General features: G+C 37.8%; 1 protein-coding gene across 11 annotated transcripts in view; it reads left to right on the top strand.

Annotated features, from left to right (window-relative positions):
- Positions 1 to 3,912: 3,912 nt before the first annotated feature.
- The window catches only part of AMBRA1 (autophagy and beclin 1 regulator 1), a 238,059-nt gene continuing 225,181 nt past the window's right edge, over positions 3,913 to 16,790 (top strand). For 4 of the 11 annotated variants that reach the window (XM_036994095.2, XM_073216497.1, XM_073216498.1 and 1 more), the window contains exon 1: positions 3,913 to 4,126. The gene's annotated coding sequence lies outside the window, so the exon portion shown is untranslated. Of the gene's footprint in view, positions 4,246 to 4,496; positions 4,570 to 12,337; positions 12,512 to 16,790 lie in introns of all 11 variants that reach the window. The other 7 variants (XM_073216501.1, XM_073216500.1, XM_073216499.1 and 4 more) reach the window with 5 other exon arrangements.

The following is a 16,790-nucleotide window of genomic DNA, read 5'->3' as shown; positions in this document are numbered from 1 at the left end:
TGCAATACAGCCTAGCTTAAATCTTTCAAAAGAAAAGAATGCTAAGAGAGGCTTGACTTTGTCATGTTTAGTGAAGGTTTTGTATGTAATCTAGCATGGTTGTTAGGAATGAGTGAACTTAAGTGTAGTAACTGAACTTCTTAATAATTGTGTGTTAGAGTGCTTGAAAATCTTCGTGGTAATCTAAAACCTTAAAGTTTTGCTAAGTGGACATATTTTGTGTTTATTGAGAAATTATAAAATATGTTCATAAATTTATCAACCTAAAGAATGCTAGTATAATAGTTTATAATAGCTTACTTCTCAGTGTTCACTGAAAACTAAAGTTTCTAATGGTTTTAAATTCTAATTAAAACTACTTAAAACAATAAGAAAAACATCTATGCATGCTAGAAAGATGTGTGTTTTGATGAGAAGGTGTAAGGAATGGAAATACATTTTATTGAAGGTAAAAGAAGATAACTTTGTTCTAAAGTACAGCTGGTTAATTAATGAGGGATAATTCTGAATGTAAATAAAAGTTGTGGAAAGTTTGTAGAAGAATTGATATGGTCATGCTATGTGAAATTAAAGCAAATGAGTCTTGATATCAAGTACCCAGCAAAATTAGAATTTTGTTTTCTGTTTGTTGAAACAACAGTTTTCTTAAACTATTAATCTGCTTTTAATGTTGAAAGACTGCAAAAGGTTTTCTAATTGTTTTATCAAAGCAGTTTTTTATGCCTAAAGTCTCAATAAGTTAACAGGCATAAATTCCCTTTCTCCTATGATGGTACAAAGAATTTAACTATCATTATAGCTCTACCTTAACTGCAAAATGCCTCTGATGTGTTAATTCTCTGTGCAAATAATCAGAGATATGAAATTAATTTTTTTTAAAGCTGGGATGAGTACATTTGGGTTACTCCAATGGCATGATGCTTAAATCAAAAGGCTCTCCTCTGCTGGGAGCGAAGAAACCATTCTAATAACCATGGCCCAAGCTTCCCAAAGACCACTGTTCACATATAATAACTTTACAGGCCACAGATTGGACAACCCACCCTGGTATCCATTGACCAGCCCCAAACGGCACTCACTGGCTGTGTGGAACTAATCTCTGGTCATGGTTCCCTCCAAGGTGGATACTGAGGTGCACTCTGGGATTTCCTTGATTGCAAGGACATTGGGTTAAGAACATCCCACATGCTGCAAACTTCCCAAGCCTCCAACAACAATGAACTAGGAGTGTTTTTCATTGGTATGATCACCTAGCCTCCATTTATATACCATCTCTTGGTTTAGAAGATGTAATTTAGCATATCAAATCCTTAACCAATTTTACTCAAAGGCCTTAAATGATACGATCCAAGGAATAGCTCTCCCAAATACTAAACTTAAAACTAATGCGCCAGGCAGTTATAGAAAATAGAATAGCACTGGACATCTTAACAGCAGCACAGGGTGGAATCTGTGCTATAATTAAAGTTGAGTGTTGTGTGTACATTCTGAATTATTCACAAAATGTCTCTGATTCACTCCAGGTACTTAAAAAGCAAGTCCAAACTATGTCAGGTCCAGAAGTCCCATGGACTACTACAATATGGAGCTGTTTTTCTAAATCCTTTTGAAGCCATAAAACTGCAAATGGTGATGGAAATGGAACCCAGGATAAAAATGCTCATCTTCTGAGGCCCTCTCAACTGACCAGTGATGAAGCCCTAATTTACACTCTTTACTGCACCCCCTGTCAGCATGAAGCAACCAAAGCACTTGTCGCCCACCTTCCCCCTAGCAGCATCTGTAGAGGGGGGAATAAGATAGGGACAATGGTTTTAGACAGATTAGGGTGAGGACCTCTGGAAAAAACAAAGCAAGATAATCCATTGTGAGATTGCTTTGGCCTGCTGTGGAGCCCAGTTTATTTTTCTGACTTTACCCAGGTGCTGCTTTTCTTCCTCCAGTCCTAATCAAGTGATTTGCAACCTGGGTAATTTAACAAGCAAGCCCAAACCAACTAGTAAAAACAGGAAGGATTCCATCTTGAAAATAAGATTGGTTTTTAAAACCCAATTAGTTAAGAAGTAAGTTTCTTAACATACTCTTTAACAAACAGATAATAACTCAGCCCACCTTGAGAACAAAGCAGGGAGTCTTGATTGATATGCTCCCAGACCAGGAAGCTGCTATCCTAGGAGGAAATCAGAGCAGTAAATTACTTGTAAATAACCTAGAAGACTAATAAGAAAATTAATGTCTCTTCAAAGATAAACATTTTGGGACCACTTAGCAGGTGTGCATCTCTAGCCCTTTGTCTCTCAACAGCCTATAAAAATCCTACACAACACACCACCCCTGTACTCTCTTGTCCCCACCTGGCCTGAGCTAAGAGCTCTGTCCTCTTGCTTTCTCTCTAAATAAAAGCCTCTCACGTGCTTTCCTAAAAAAAAAAATAGTAATAATAACTATTAAATACTTTAATAGGGAAACTATATAATGCAAAACAATAACACTGTTATGTATCTGCTTAAATCAAACTCTTAAAAATTATGTAGGATATTTCCCAGGACTGCATGAGAACATGAACAAACTAAAACTTTGTGTAATGGAAGCAGATTATTAAATTATTTTTAAAGACTTGCATAAATGCTGCTATAATGTTTATTCATTTTTAAAAGTCCCCTAAAATACTAGTAGAACAAAAACCCAGTGTTTTGTCCTTATATTACAGATGCTGGTCTTATCCTGCCTTAGATATATGAGTTGTCTCTTAAATATTTTCATGGACTTAAAGATTTCTTAAAAATTGCAGTCAATTGTAAATAAAAGTAGTATTATAACCATGTGATCTTTCACTTTTATTAGATTATAAACTCTAAGGGCTGGTACTATGCTGTTCCCTTTTTATACCTTTACTCTCCAAATTTACCTCCTTAGGAGGAAGTAGGTCAAACTGCATTATCATTCACACTTGGTAATCCATATTTGTAGTGATCTGCATGATTTATTGAAATCATTGTCACTTACTAGTTCACTTTTGTTTTCTCTCATTTTACCAGTCACTTTATGCCCACAATGATTTTTCGTTTGATGGTGATCCTTCCTTCCTGGAATCGGATTTATTGAAATGTACCTAAGATGTACATATTAATCCATATTTGTACTGAGCATATTAGTTTACTAAGAGACTTCAGAAACTGACTATTGTGATGATGAAAATGTCAACACACTGTCAGGTTTTGAACCCAAAGATTTGACCATTAATAAAAAGCACACTTGTTTCTAGGCCTTTGGGAGGAAATAAAACAGCAGCACGCGTGTTATTTTTTCCCCCTGCCTTAATATTAGCTTATACAACTCTGAATTTTCTCAGCTTCTCTTTACTGTGCTTATGGGAGCTAAATTTGTGCTTTAATAGAGATTAATCACTTTATTCCTCAGTCTGGATTCTTTCTCTCTGCCCGTCATATGTACATATGGATTACCAAGTGTGAATGATAATGCAGTTTGCCCTACTTCCTTCTAAGGAGGGCGATTTGGAGAGTAAAGGTATAAAGGTATATATGTATTTTTATCTCTTATTCACCTCACTGTTTCGTGAGAAAACTAGGGGTAAATTTTGCCCAGTTGGGATATATAGTGTTGGGAGTCCATTAAGTAGTCGCTGAACTACAGTTAGACAAGTGCTATGCCTCGATCTCCAACACTGAAGGAAAACTCCCGTTCTCTAAAACAACTTAGAACAGCCGGCAACCGACACAGAAAATGGCAACTCAGGCAACTTTACGCCAGGGAGAACGATCGGGGTTTGTTTGTTTATGCCTTGGGCGGGAGCCGGTCCTTGAGTCGGAGCTGAGCAGTTTTTCAGCGCTCGACTGTAGTTCCTTGAACGATTGCTTGGACGCTCCTCCTTTGATGTCTGGGACGTTCGTGTATTCGGTGATCTTTTGCGCCGTCTTCTTGCTTGATGTCTCCCGAGCGGCGGCGGCGCCGTGTCGAAGGCTGACTTATACGCGAGGCCTTGCGCTCAGGGTGCTTTCTCCCGCTGGTCGGTAGAGCTGCCCCGTATTTCCTGCCTGCCTCTTCTTCCTCTCCGTGGTTCAATCTATCTGCTGGGCTGCAAACCGAGCCCCCGCCCGCCTTGCAGGTAGGCCTGGGAGGAGCCTGGGAGGCCAGCCCGGCATCCTTCCGCCGGCGGGTTGAGAAGACCTTGGCGCCAGCGGGTGGGCTGGCGAGTCGACCGCGGAGACTCGGCCAGAGGAGGAGGTACTCGGCTGCATTCGGGGGCGCGGTCGGAGAGGCTGCTGGGAACTGAGGGAGAAGCGGAAGGAGGGAGAGATGCTGGGGCTGCCAGGTGTAGTTCGTTAGGGAGGGCATGTTGGGGCTAGGGTGGGTGTCGGCACCCCCAGTGTGTGGGGCAGATCGCTTTCCAGGAACGCCTAGCATCGCTTTCCAGGAACGCCTAGAGCTTTGCGCGCTTTGATCTTCCTCCCTTTTCTCCTACCCCACCTGCCAAGGCTCCGGGTGTCATGACTGAATTGCACTGGGGACCCCCTCTGAGTCCGGCCTTTGAAGGGACAGTAGGTGGAGGTATGTGGAACAAGGCCCTCTGGCTTCTCTGAGCGAAGTGTCCCGTTCCTGCCTTTTTTGGCTAGGGAAGCTGAGGCTGAGGTCTGGGACGTGACTTCCCTTATTCCCCGACAGATCTTTAAATGCACCGTAAGCCATTTTTTGTCACTTACTAATTCACTTGTTTTTTCTCTCATTTTACCAGTCACTTTATGCCCACAATGATTTGTCGTTTGATGGTGATCCTTCCTTCCTCGGAAGATAGATTATGTCACTGGAGACTTAAGGGGCTAGGCGATGTTTTGGCTAGTTTCGCTTCTCAAACTGTCGTTTTAGCTAGAGTAGCAATGACAATTTCTTTGTTTTTTTAACAGAAAATTGTTTTTTCTGTCAGTTTGCTTTCTGGTTGATACTTACTTCTCCTCGTTGCCCTGTTTCTCGGTGGAAATCTTTCGATTATGGTGTTAAAGGGTTAATGTCCAACAGAGAATGCAAGATTTTGAAGTTAGGTATTTGTCCTGACAGAGGTTGCTTTCTAGGAAGAATCCAAAGAAAACCCAAGAAGTCTCTCAGAATAGTTTTATATTTGATTAGTGTTTAGTTACAGCATATACAAGAGTTTAAAAGGTTGTGTATGGGAATCGCTAAAATATTGAGATAATTTAAATTGAAAATTAACCTTCTGGAAACTCTGAGGACTAAATATTCTTACTCATTTTGTTTTCACTTGATTCAGTGACATGATCCTAATTTGTATAACTTCTTCGTTGAAAAAAGTAATCAGCTTAGAGGTCATTCTATGTTGAATAAGTATTTCTGTAGTATGTAGAATCAGGAGAATGGTTTTAAGGGAGAACAGACTAAATTCCTTGTCCTTGAATAGAAACTATACAAGTCTATGTTCTTTTAACAATTTTAGAATTCTAATATGAGTTTTGAAAAAATTTTATATATGTATATATAGTTTATATTTATATTTAAAGGTCACCTGTAAGTGAAGGTCCCTTGATTCTGAGTGATTTCCTGATTACCAGGACTTCAGTGTTTCCAGAAAGGAACTGAAGAGTCGCTATACTGTATGGAGAATCTAGATTGGGAAGTTAGACTGAGAATGAGTGTTCTCTGAAAACGTTTTTATGGTAGAAGTGCATTTATATCAGAGGAAAGAACTTAGAGAAGGAAGTGACGTTATCTTCTGGGGATAATTCTGCATAGAATTTAGAGTTAATGTAGTATCTCTGTGGTTCCTAATAAATGCTTAATAAAAAATGGAGTTTGCTGTTAGTGTCACAAAGAAATGTTAGGAACATTTTGTTATGTTTCTGTAAGAAATGACTAGCATAGGTTTAAGTTGAATTGAGGAAGGACAAGAAATTTGGTTGTGGTGGTGTGGAGGTTATGGGAATAGAACTTAGCAACTTCTCCCATTCTTTATTATAGAAACTCAGTCAACTTTTACCTTTCTTGGTTAATCTTGTCTGTTAATGTCAGATCAGAATCTTCTGGCATTTCCTTTCAGAAATTTACAGGTTCAGAACATGACTGAATTATTCTATCTTCTTTTTTAGTAAGTAAGTTCTTATTAAAGATGTAAACTTTTTTGAATGTCTTCTAGAACTTGTCTTGGAAGGAATTATATATACATATATATATCATTTGAAACAATTGGTTATTTTTATTAACAGTAATAGTTTTATACTCTAAAATTTTCAAAGTATTTTTGAATATTTGTTTTCAACATGTGTTAGGAAGCTTATGAAACTTTATACTTTTGAACATGCTCCTTGATGCTGCTTATTAATACTGCATCCAGACATTTATAGTCTTCCAGGATCTTCATGAATATTGGCAGTGTATGTTGACAGTATAGCTCACTCTTCCCATTTATCTCACTCTTAAAGGAACTGAAGAAATAGTCCTGTTGTTAGCATACTGAGGTCTCTTTTTTTTTAAAGATATATCTTAGCCTTGAATGAATTATTTTGGAATAGATTGCAGATCATTTTGCCCAGTGGTTTGGTTTACCAAAAAAACCCCTTAAGTTCCTTTAATCATAATAATTCTTTTCCTTCTCCCATTACTCCTCATAAACCCAGACAGAACTTTGTGTTTCTTGTCGTAATTTCTGTTTGTACAAAAGTGCCATGGTACAACCTGTCCTGTGGTTTGGGGTAATAAATATTTTGTATTTCCAAACTCCTTCTCCCCACCAAGTTAATTAGATCTATTTTTTTCCTTTTTGCAAAGCTAAAATTAGTTACAGATAGATAAAAATTTTGTGATCAGTTATTGTCAGAATATATTATGTGCTTAGTAGTATGTGGCAGTCTGCCAAAATGATGTAAGATGAAAACAGATGAAGGAATCAGGAGACCTAGCTTTAAGTTTGCCAGCTTACTAGGTGAAAAATCTTGTACAAATTATTTATTTATTTTTAGCTTTGCTTTATTTTTAAATTTTTTTTTGGTATCATTAATATACAATTATATGAGCAACATTGTGGTTACTAGATTCCCCTCATTATCAAGTCCCCACCACGTACTCCATTATAGTCACTGTCCATCAGCATAGTAAGATGCTATAGAGTCACTACTTGTCTTCTCTGTGCTATACTGCCTTCCCCATGCCCCCCCAACACATTATGTGTGCCTCCTTTTCCCCTTATCCCTCCCTTCCCACCCATCCTCCCCAGTCCCTTTCCCTTTGGTAACTGTTAGTCCATTCTTGGGTTCTGTGAGTCTGCTGCTGTTTTGTTCCTTCTGTTTTTTCTTTGTTCTTATACTCCACAGATGAATGAAATCATTTGATACTTGTCTTTCTCCGCCTGGCTTATTTCACTGAGCATAATACCCTCTAGCTCCATCCATGTTGTTGCAAATGGTAGGATTTGTTTTCTTCTTATGGCTGAATAATATTCCATTGTGTATATGTACCATTGTGTATATGGTACATATACACAATGGAATCCATTCATCTACTGACGGACACTTAGGTTTCTTCCATTTCTTGGCTATTGTAAATAGTGCTGTGATAAATATAGGGGTACATGTGTCTTTTTCAAATTGGGCTGCTGCATTCTTAGGGTAAATTCCTAGAAGTGGACTTAATACATGATTTTAAGAGATTACTCTGACTACATTGTGGAAATTTGTGGAAAAAATTTTGGAAAGAAGTAGGATAATATAATAGGGTGTCTTTATAGTGGTACAGGCAAAAGATGCTGATGGCTTGGATTAGGCTGTGGGCAGTTGAGATTGAGTGAAGTAGAAAGATTCAGTAGTTATTTTAGAATTAGGACAAGCAAGATTGAATGATGGGTAGGGTATGTAGGAAGAGGGAGGTGTCAAGTATGATTCCCAGATTTCTGGTGTGAGCATCTGGGTAGATAAAGTTGCCATTTCTGAGATGGAAACATTGGAGGAGGAACAGATTTTGACTAGAGTTAGGGAGTGGAATGAAGACCTCAATTTTAGTCATGTGAAGAGTGAGATGTCTGTGAAAATATATGAGTGGAGACAACAAGTAAGCAGTCTTTGAGCTAATGCTCAAAAGTGGCATGGACTGCTCTTGCCAAGGAAGAATTAATATCATCAAAAAGGCCATCCTGCCCAAAGCAATATACAGATTTGATGCAATCCCCATCAAATTACCAATAGCATTCTTCAACGAACTGGAACAAATAGTTCAAAAATTCATATGGAACAACCAAATAGCCAAATAGCCAAAGCAATCCTGAGAAGGAAGAATAAAGGGGGGGGGGGAATCTCACTCCCCAACTTCAAGCTCTACTATAAAGCCACAGTAATCAAGACAGTTTGGTACTGGCACAAGAAAAGAGCCACAGACCAGTGGAACCAAATAGAGACCCCAGACAATAACCCAAACATATATGGTCAATTAATATTCGATAAAGGAGCCATGGACATACAATGGGGAAATGACAGTCTCTTCAACAGTTGGTGCTGGCAAAACGACAGCTACTTGTAAGAGAATGAAACTGCATCATTGTCTAACCCTATACACAAAAGTAAACTCAAAATGGATCAAAAACCTGAATGTAAGTCATGAAACCATAAAACTCTTAGAAAAAAAACATAGGCAAAAATCTCTTGGACATAAACATGAGCGACTTCTTCATGAACATACCTCCCTGGGCAAGGGAAACAAAAGCAAAAATGAACAAGTGGGGCTCTATTAAGCTGAAAAGCTTCTGTACAGCAAAGGACACCATCAATAGAACAAAAAGACATCCTACAGTATGGGAGAATATATTCATAAATGAGGGATCCAATAAAGGGTTGCAATCCAAAATGTATAAAGAGCTCACACAGCTCAACAAACAAAAAGTGAACAATCCAATTAAAAAATGGGCAGAGGAGCTGAACAGACAGTTCTCCAAAGAAGAAATTCATATGGCAAGAGACACATGAAAAGATGCTCCACATCACTAGTCATCAGAGAAATGCAAATTAAAACCACAATGAGATATCACCTCACACCAGTAAGGATCGCCACCATCCAAAAGACAAACAACAACAAATGTTGTCGAGGTTGTGGAGAAAGGGAAACCCTCGTACACTGCTGGTGGGAATGTAAATTAGTTCAACCATTGTGGAAAGCAGTATGGAGGTTCCTCAGAAGCTCAAAATAGTAATACCATTTGATCCAGGAATTCCATTTCTAGGAATTTACCCTAAGAATGCAGCACTCCAGTTTGAAAAAGACAAATGCACCCCTATGTTTATCGCTGCACTATTTACAATAGCCAAGAATTGGAGGCAACCTAAATGTCCATCAGTAGATGAATGAATAAAGAAGATGTGGTACATATACACAATGGAATATTACTCAGCTATAAGAAAAGAACAGATCCTACCATTTGCAACAACATGGATGGAGCTAGAGGGTATTATGCTCACTGAAATAAGCCAGGTGGAGAAAGACAAGTACCAAGTGATTTCACTCATATGTGGAGTATAAGAACAAAGGAAAACTGAAGGAACAAAACAGCAGCAGAATCACAGAACCCAAGAATGGACTAACAGTTACCAAAGGAAAAGGGACTGGGGACGATGGGTGGGAAGGGAGGGATAAGAGCGGGGAAAAAGAAAGAGGGCACTACAATTAGCATGTGTAGTGTGTGGGGGGCACTGGGAAGGCTGTGCAACACAGAGAAGACAAGTAGTGATTTTACAGAATCTTACTACGTTGATGGACAGTGACTGTGAAGGGGTATGTGGGGGGGACTTGGTGAAGGGGGGAGCCTAGTAAATATAATTCCCTTCATGTAATTGTAGATTAATGATACCAAAAATAATAATAATAATAATAATAATAATAATAATAATAATAATAAAATAAATTAAAAAAAAGAATGCAGCACCCCAATTTGAAAAAGACAGATGCACCCCTATGTTTATTGCAGCACTATTTACAATAGCCAAGAAATGGAAGCATCCTAAGTGTCCGTCAGTAGATGAATGGATAAAGAAGATGTGGTACATATACACAATGGAATATTATTCAGCCATAAGAAGAAAACAAATCCTACCATTTGCAACAACATGGATGGAACTAGAGGGTATTATGCTCAGTGAAATAAGCCAGGCAGAGAAAGACATGTATCAAATGATTTCACTCATATGTGGAGTATAAGAACAAAGAAAAACTGAAAGAACGAAACAGCAGCAGAATCACAGAACCCAAGAATGGACTAACAGTTACCAAAGGGAAAGGGACTGGGGAGGGTGGGTGGGAAAGGAGGGATAAGGGCAGGGAAAAAGAAAGGGGGCATTATGATTAGTATGTATAATGGAGGTGGGGCATGGGGAGGGCTGTACAACATAGAGAAGACAGTGATTCTACAGCATCTTACTATGCTGATGGACAGTGACTGTAATGGGGATTGTAGGGGGGACTTGGTGAAGGGGAGAGCCTAGTAAACATAATGTTCTGCATGTAATTGTAGATTAATGATAACAAACAAACAAACAAAAAAACCCAAAAACCCCTAGACAGTCCACCACCGCGGACTCTCTTGTCCCCTCCTGGCGTGAGCCAGGAGCTCTATTCTCTCACTTTATTTCTAAATAAAAGTCTGTACCTTGCTCTCCTAAGAAAAGAAAAAAAAAAGTGGCATGGAAATAAATCTGGATTCTCTTGGTATAGGTGGTATTTCCAGCCAAGGAAAATGGATGAGATTACCCAGAGGAAAGGTACTTATACACTAGGAGATAAATGCTTAGGAGCAAGCTCCAAGGAATTTAAGAGAAGAATCTCAGAAACAGAGAGGAGCATGTTTCAAGAAGGCAGTGATTACCTGTATTTTGTTGGTTTTTAAAGTTTTTTAATTTGTTATATTTTTTAAATTAAAGTTTCATTGATATACAATCTTATGATGGTTTCACATAAACAACACTGTGGTCTCAGCATTCACCCATATTGTCAAGTCCTCATCCCCTCTGTTGCGGTCACTGTCTATCTGTAGTAAGATGCTCTAGAGTCATTGTCTTCTCTGTGTTGTATTTCCTTCCCAGTGACCTACCTATATTGTGATTGTGAATTGTAGTGTCCCTTAATCCCATTCTGCTACCTTCCCCACCCACCCTCCCTAGTCCCTTTCTCCTGGTAGCCACTAGTTCCTTCTCTGTGTGTGAGTCTCCTGCAATTTTGTTCCTTCAGTTTTGCTTTGTTTTTGTACTCCACAAATGAGTGAAGTCATTTGATGCTTGTCTTTCTCCACCTGGTTTATTTCACTGAGCTTAATAGCCTCTAGCTCCATCCAAGTTGTTGTAAATGGTAGGATTTCTTTTTTTTTATGGCTGAATAATTCATTGTATATATGTACCACATTTTCTTTATCCATTCATCTATTGATGGGCACTTAGGTTGCTTCCATATATTGGATATTGTAAATAGTGCAGCGTATTTTGTTGGCTTTAGCAAGACAAATATTGTTGATGATCACAGTAAGAACAATGTTAGAGGAATGTAGGGCCAGAAGTCAGATTGAAGTGGTTTTAAGAAGTGGAAAGGGAAGAAGTGGAGATGGTTTGTTTATTTTGACTATTAGCATGTCTGTCTCCTCAAAAGAAGTAATACTTAAGCAGTAATATAATAAAGTCTGTGAAGATAGGATCAATACCTTTTCATTTTTATGACCTTGGCTGTTTAGGGTGGGTGTCAGGCTGAGAAGGTTGTATTGAAGGAGAAAAGGGCGAGGGAATAAGGATATTTGCAAAATTCTTATGGTCTTTATGTATGGCCTGGGAGTTTACGGGTTTATGTACATCTCAATTTTGCTATGGTTAGCCTTAATATTTTCACCTCCCTGCTTAATGGGTCTTTATATTTTGATATTATTGGCTTTTAAAATTCATTCCTTTATTTTTTCTTCCTGCTTTCCTATGGTCATTGTTGCTATAGTTAATTAGCTGATGTGTTTGGTTATTTATTTTATGTCTTTGTTTATTCACTTATTTATAGGCTCCTATTCCAGGTAGGATGCTGTATAATTGTGACTTGACATTATTTTGGTTTCTATTTTATTTTCCATTTACATAATTCTTTGCTTAGAGTCTAATCAGATATATTGAGATGATACTAATCATTTTTGGCTACCATTCTACCAGACTTTTATATGACTTTCCTAGGAAGGGCTAAGCATTTTGTGGATATTGTCCCCATTAGTTTTTCTAACTTAAAAAAAAAATTCAGGTAAAATTCATGTAATACAAGATTAACGTTTTAAAGTAAACAGTTCAGTGGCATTTATTTGGTTCATTCACAGTGTTGTGCAGCTGCCACCTCCATCTAACATTTCCATCACTCTGAAGTAAAGCAGTTTCTCTTCATTCCTTGCTGCTTCACCAGCCCCAGAAACCAGCAATCTGCATTTTGACTATGGATTGCTCTACTCTGAATATTTCATAGAAATGGAAGCATACAACATGTAGCCTTTCATGTATGTATATACCATAATGTCTTTATCCATTCATCTGTTGATGAATATTTGGACTGTTTCCCCTTTTGCATATTGTGAATAGTGCTACTGTACATGTGCATGTACGTGTTCTTGTTTTCAGTTGTTTTGGGTATATACCCAGGAGTGGAATTGCAGGGCCCTGTGGTAATATATTATTGTTAGGATTCTTCCTAAATAACAAGGATCAAAGCTATCTGCAGCTTCCAAAAAGGGTGTGTTTTGAGAGTTGTTGGGTAGATTTAGATTGGGATTAAGAATCTCTTTCCTGTATGTTTAATTTTTAAGGAATTGAGTTCTAATATACTAGTTTTATTATTTGCATTTTACTGATGGGATAGTTGAGGTACAGCATCCACATGGTTTAACTTTCTGTCATCTTCAGAACAAGTCGGTGATGAAACTGGGAATTTAAGACTCTTAATCATGTTGTTTGTCTAAGGTGACACATTTAAAGTCATGCTGCATTTACATGAAGCTGTTTGAAATAGACTTCCCATACTTCATAATCCTTGAAGGGATATTGTTCAGGTGGTGTTCAGCAGATGTTCTCTTTCCATGGTCGACAAGAGGGAATGTGTTTTAATTGCAACAGAAGGCATATAGATACATTACAAATTAGAAAGAACTTCCTGACTACAAGATACTGGAATATTACCAAGGCAGGTTGTGAAATATCTTCTCCAAAGACTTAGTCACTCGCTTTCTAGGATGATTCAGGTGTGGGCTTGTAAAGAATGAGTGAGATGACAAAGATAACTTGCTGAGGTCCTTGGTAACCCCAGGACATGGTTGTTTGATAGTTAATCAAAACAGTATCTCTGTAATTTTAATGAGTATGTTTTCATTTTCCTTATGAAGAAATAATAGAGAGCAGGTGAATTGCTCAAGGTCTCCTGGTAAAATAGAAGATGAGCATTCTAAAATTGCTTGGCTCCCATGTTGAATGCTCAGGGTTGTGTTCTTTATCATAAATGAGTCTTTCATGGCTGTATGATGTATTATTATTATTCTTCCTAAACCATAGGGATCAAAGCCAACATCTATAGCTTCCATAGGGTATGTGATTTGAGAGTTGTTGGCTGAATCTATATTGGGACTGGGAATCTCTTTCCTGTAAGAATTGATTTGGTCTCCTGTTACACATCTAGAAATGGGAACACATTATCAATAGTAGACTAAGGTAATAGATTCTTAATGACCAGTTTAGGACGGGCCAGATTAAAGTTGCTTAGGTGAGAAGCATATGACATAAATGTATTTTTGTTTTGTGGCGCCTGAGATATAGAAGACTAGAACATGGGCAAATGAAGATTAGATTCTGTTGTAGAACATGGACATAAAAATATTCATTAAGTGCAGTATTAAGTGGCCAGTTTAAATGCTCTGCTCAGGAAAGCCCATGTTAAGGTCCTCAGAAAAACATTAATTCATTCACCTGACATTCAGGGTCTACATTAAGGTATCTCATAAGGGAATTCTTGTCTATTATAATAGTGCTTTGAGGTCCATGGGTCATTGACTGGGAAGCTGAGCTGAGAGGGGATATTAACATTGGTACCTTTAATGAAGGACTTATTTAGATTTGTTTGTTTTAGTTGAACTGTGGAGTATTTACTTGTCACTTCTCTGCTACTGAAAATATATATGTTTATTGAACATCCTTGAATTGGCAACCACTGTTACTTCTGCAGGATAAAAGAGAAGGGAGTCAACCTTTGAGTATTTACCATGTGCTGGGAATTTTATATTGTTCTTCATATAATATAACAAACCTATAAAGTAGAAGACAAGAAAAAGTAAAACTTTTTCACTTTTTCACCTTTTTTCATGTGTATAAAAGGTTATACAGATAGGGAATGGCAAAGAGAATTGACATTTCACTCCCAAATGCTTGAAGAGCTCCTGCTATATCAAGGATAGGCAGTCCTTTACCTTTATATGTACCTCATCATGGGTGTTTTGATAGTTACTCTTTAAACTGCAGTTTAAATTTAGTCCTTGAACTGCATATAATTGTTTTATTCATGAATGCATCCATCATTGATGAAATGAGAAAACTTGAACTTTGTAAGTGCCTTTTCACTGGACTTAGGAGAAAACAGCAATGGAAAGGAACCCTATACAATGGGTTGAGAGACCTGAACTTTTGTCTCAAAGCTGCCCTTCTTGAGTCTTGTAACGATGGGAAGTGAGTTTATCTTTTTAAGATCTTATGTCCAAAATGATATCTAAGTCACTTTTAGCTCTCTATACCTATCATTTGACCAAAAAGGTTAAAGATAATTTATTTTCTTTGTCAAACGTCAAAATACTGCAGCATTATTTTTGAAGAAGGAGCTTTATGCTAATTTGAGCTGGCAAGCTTCCATTCATGGTTATTGAGGGTGTCCAGGGCAGTGTTTTGTAGAGAAGGACATTGCAGACCTTTTACCCAGGAATCAAGAAGGGAAAAAATGTGACTTACAGAATATTAGAGCAGAACTGAAACCAAGAATAGTTGTAGGAAGCTAATACGAGAGATTATTATCTGTTTTTGGGAGATAGCTGGATTCTTCAAACCTGTAGCACTTTGTATTTCCTTGAAGGTAACACTTGCCACATTTCAGTATATGGTATTTATAGTTAGAGTATATTGCAGTTGCAGTCTCCCCACTAGACTAAAGGCTCTGAGGTTGGAGGCCTTCTTTCCTTTTTTTTAACACCTGCAATAGAGCTTGGCACATAGTATAGTACCCCCCAAATACGCTAAATGGAAAAAAAAAGTTGAATCAAAGTCAGCAGACATATTTAGAAAATGGCTTCTGCCTAAATATACTTGTTAAATTTATTGAATCTCTTCTGTTGGCATGTGATAGAATGGAAAAACCTGATAAAGTGGAAAAAGCACTAGTTTTGTTGCTTTGAACACCAGCTTTATCACTGACTGGCCGTTTGATCATGGGCAAGTAATTTCACATGGAGCCAGGTTTTTGTAAAATGGAAGTGCAGTAGGAGGGAGCTTTAGAGGTAGAGTACATAAAACATTAGCACTTAATAGTGATGGTAGCTATTATTTGAAATGGATATTTTAAAAATTAGCAACAATACATTTTGCATGTCTGCTTGAAGGAGGAATATATTTTCAGACGTTTGTTTGCTGTGGCTTGAGTACATGGGAGAATTATCCCCTCTTGCAATTTTCTGCTGAAAAGAAATTATTTAGCATTTCTTCCTCTGTGGGCCCACAAGATGGTTCCATGGAGAAAGCATAGAAGTGAATGGGATCCTTGAATAGCTGCTGAAGACCTTGCATTTTTGCAGATCTCTTTCGAATGCTACTTCAATATTGTGCTCTCTCTTTTTAGCTCTCACTGGAAGTGGCTGAGTCAGCTATTGTATATTACCATGGTAAACACTGGTCAGATTTGCCCCAGTCAGAAAATATTCTATACCTGCCATCCTGCTTGGTGCTTAAAGATTTTTTTTTTTTTTAGTCTCTATGATATAGTGATAATAGGTGAAGAAAGTAGGCTGCAGGGTAATATGTAGTATATATGATCCTATTTTGATACAGGAAAAAAAAACTATTACATGTGTATTTGTTTGAGCAATGAGTTTGCATGCTTATCTCAAGAGGTTGGGGTGGGAGGGGAGGGGATGTCTTTTTCATCTGATGGTCTCTGTATGTATTACAGATATTAAATAATACAGCCCACTAAGAGGCAAGTAATGGTTAGCTCTGTTGAGGTTAGCTCCTTTATAGATAGGTAGATTAAAGCATCAATGTCATGAAATTTGCCTAAGGTTACAGCATGAGTAACTATGTTCCCACACTAATTCATTTGGATTTACTCAATTTGCTCTATGTCTCCTGAATTATCTCTTTATAATTATAACTATGACCAGCTAGGTGTGAGATTAATTTCTGTATCTGAGTCTAAATGCTGTTTTATATAAACCATATAGTATAGTGGTTACAGCATGCACTTTAGCAACCAATTTGGTCTTTTTCTTTTTAATTAATTAATTAATTAATGTGGTATGGTTCATGTACAATCACTTGAACAACACTATCGTCACTAGACCCCTTCCATTATCAAGTCCCCCCCATATACCCCATTATAGTCACTGTCCATCAGCGTAGTAAGATGCTATAGAATCATTACTTGTCTTCTCTGTATATACTGCCTTTCCCATGTCCTCCCCGCTACATTATGTGTGCTAATCGTAATGACCCTTTTTCCCCCTTATCCCTTCCTTCCCACCCATCCGCCCCATC

The sequence above is a fragment of the Manis javanica genome, chromosome 11, assembly GCF_040802235.1.
Source record: "Manis javanica isolate MJ-LG chromosome 11, MJ_LKY, whole genome shotgun sequence".
NCBI lineage: Eukaryota > Metazoa > Chordata > Mammalia > Pholidota > Manidae > Manis > Manis javanica.
The sequence above is the reverse complement of the archived record's forward strand: the minus strand, read 5'-3'. Positions and strand labels throughout refer to the sequence as shown.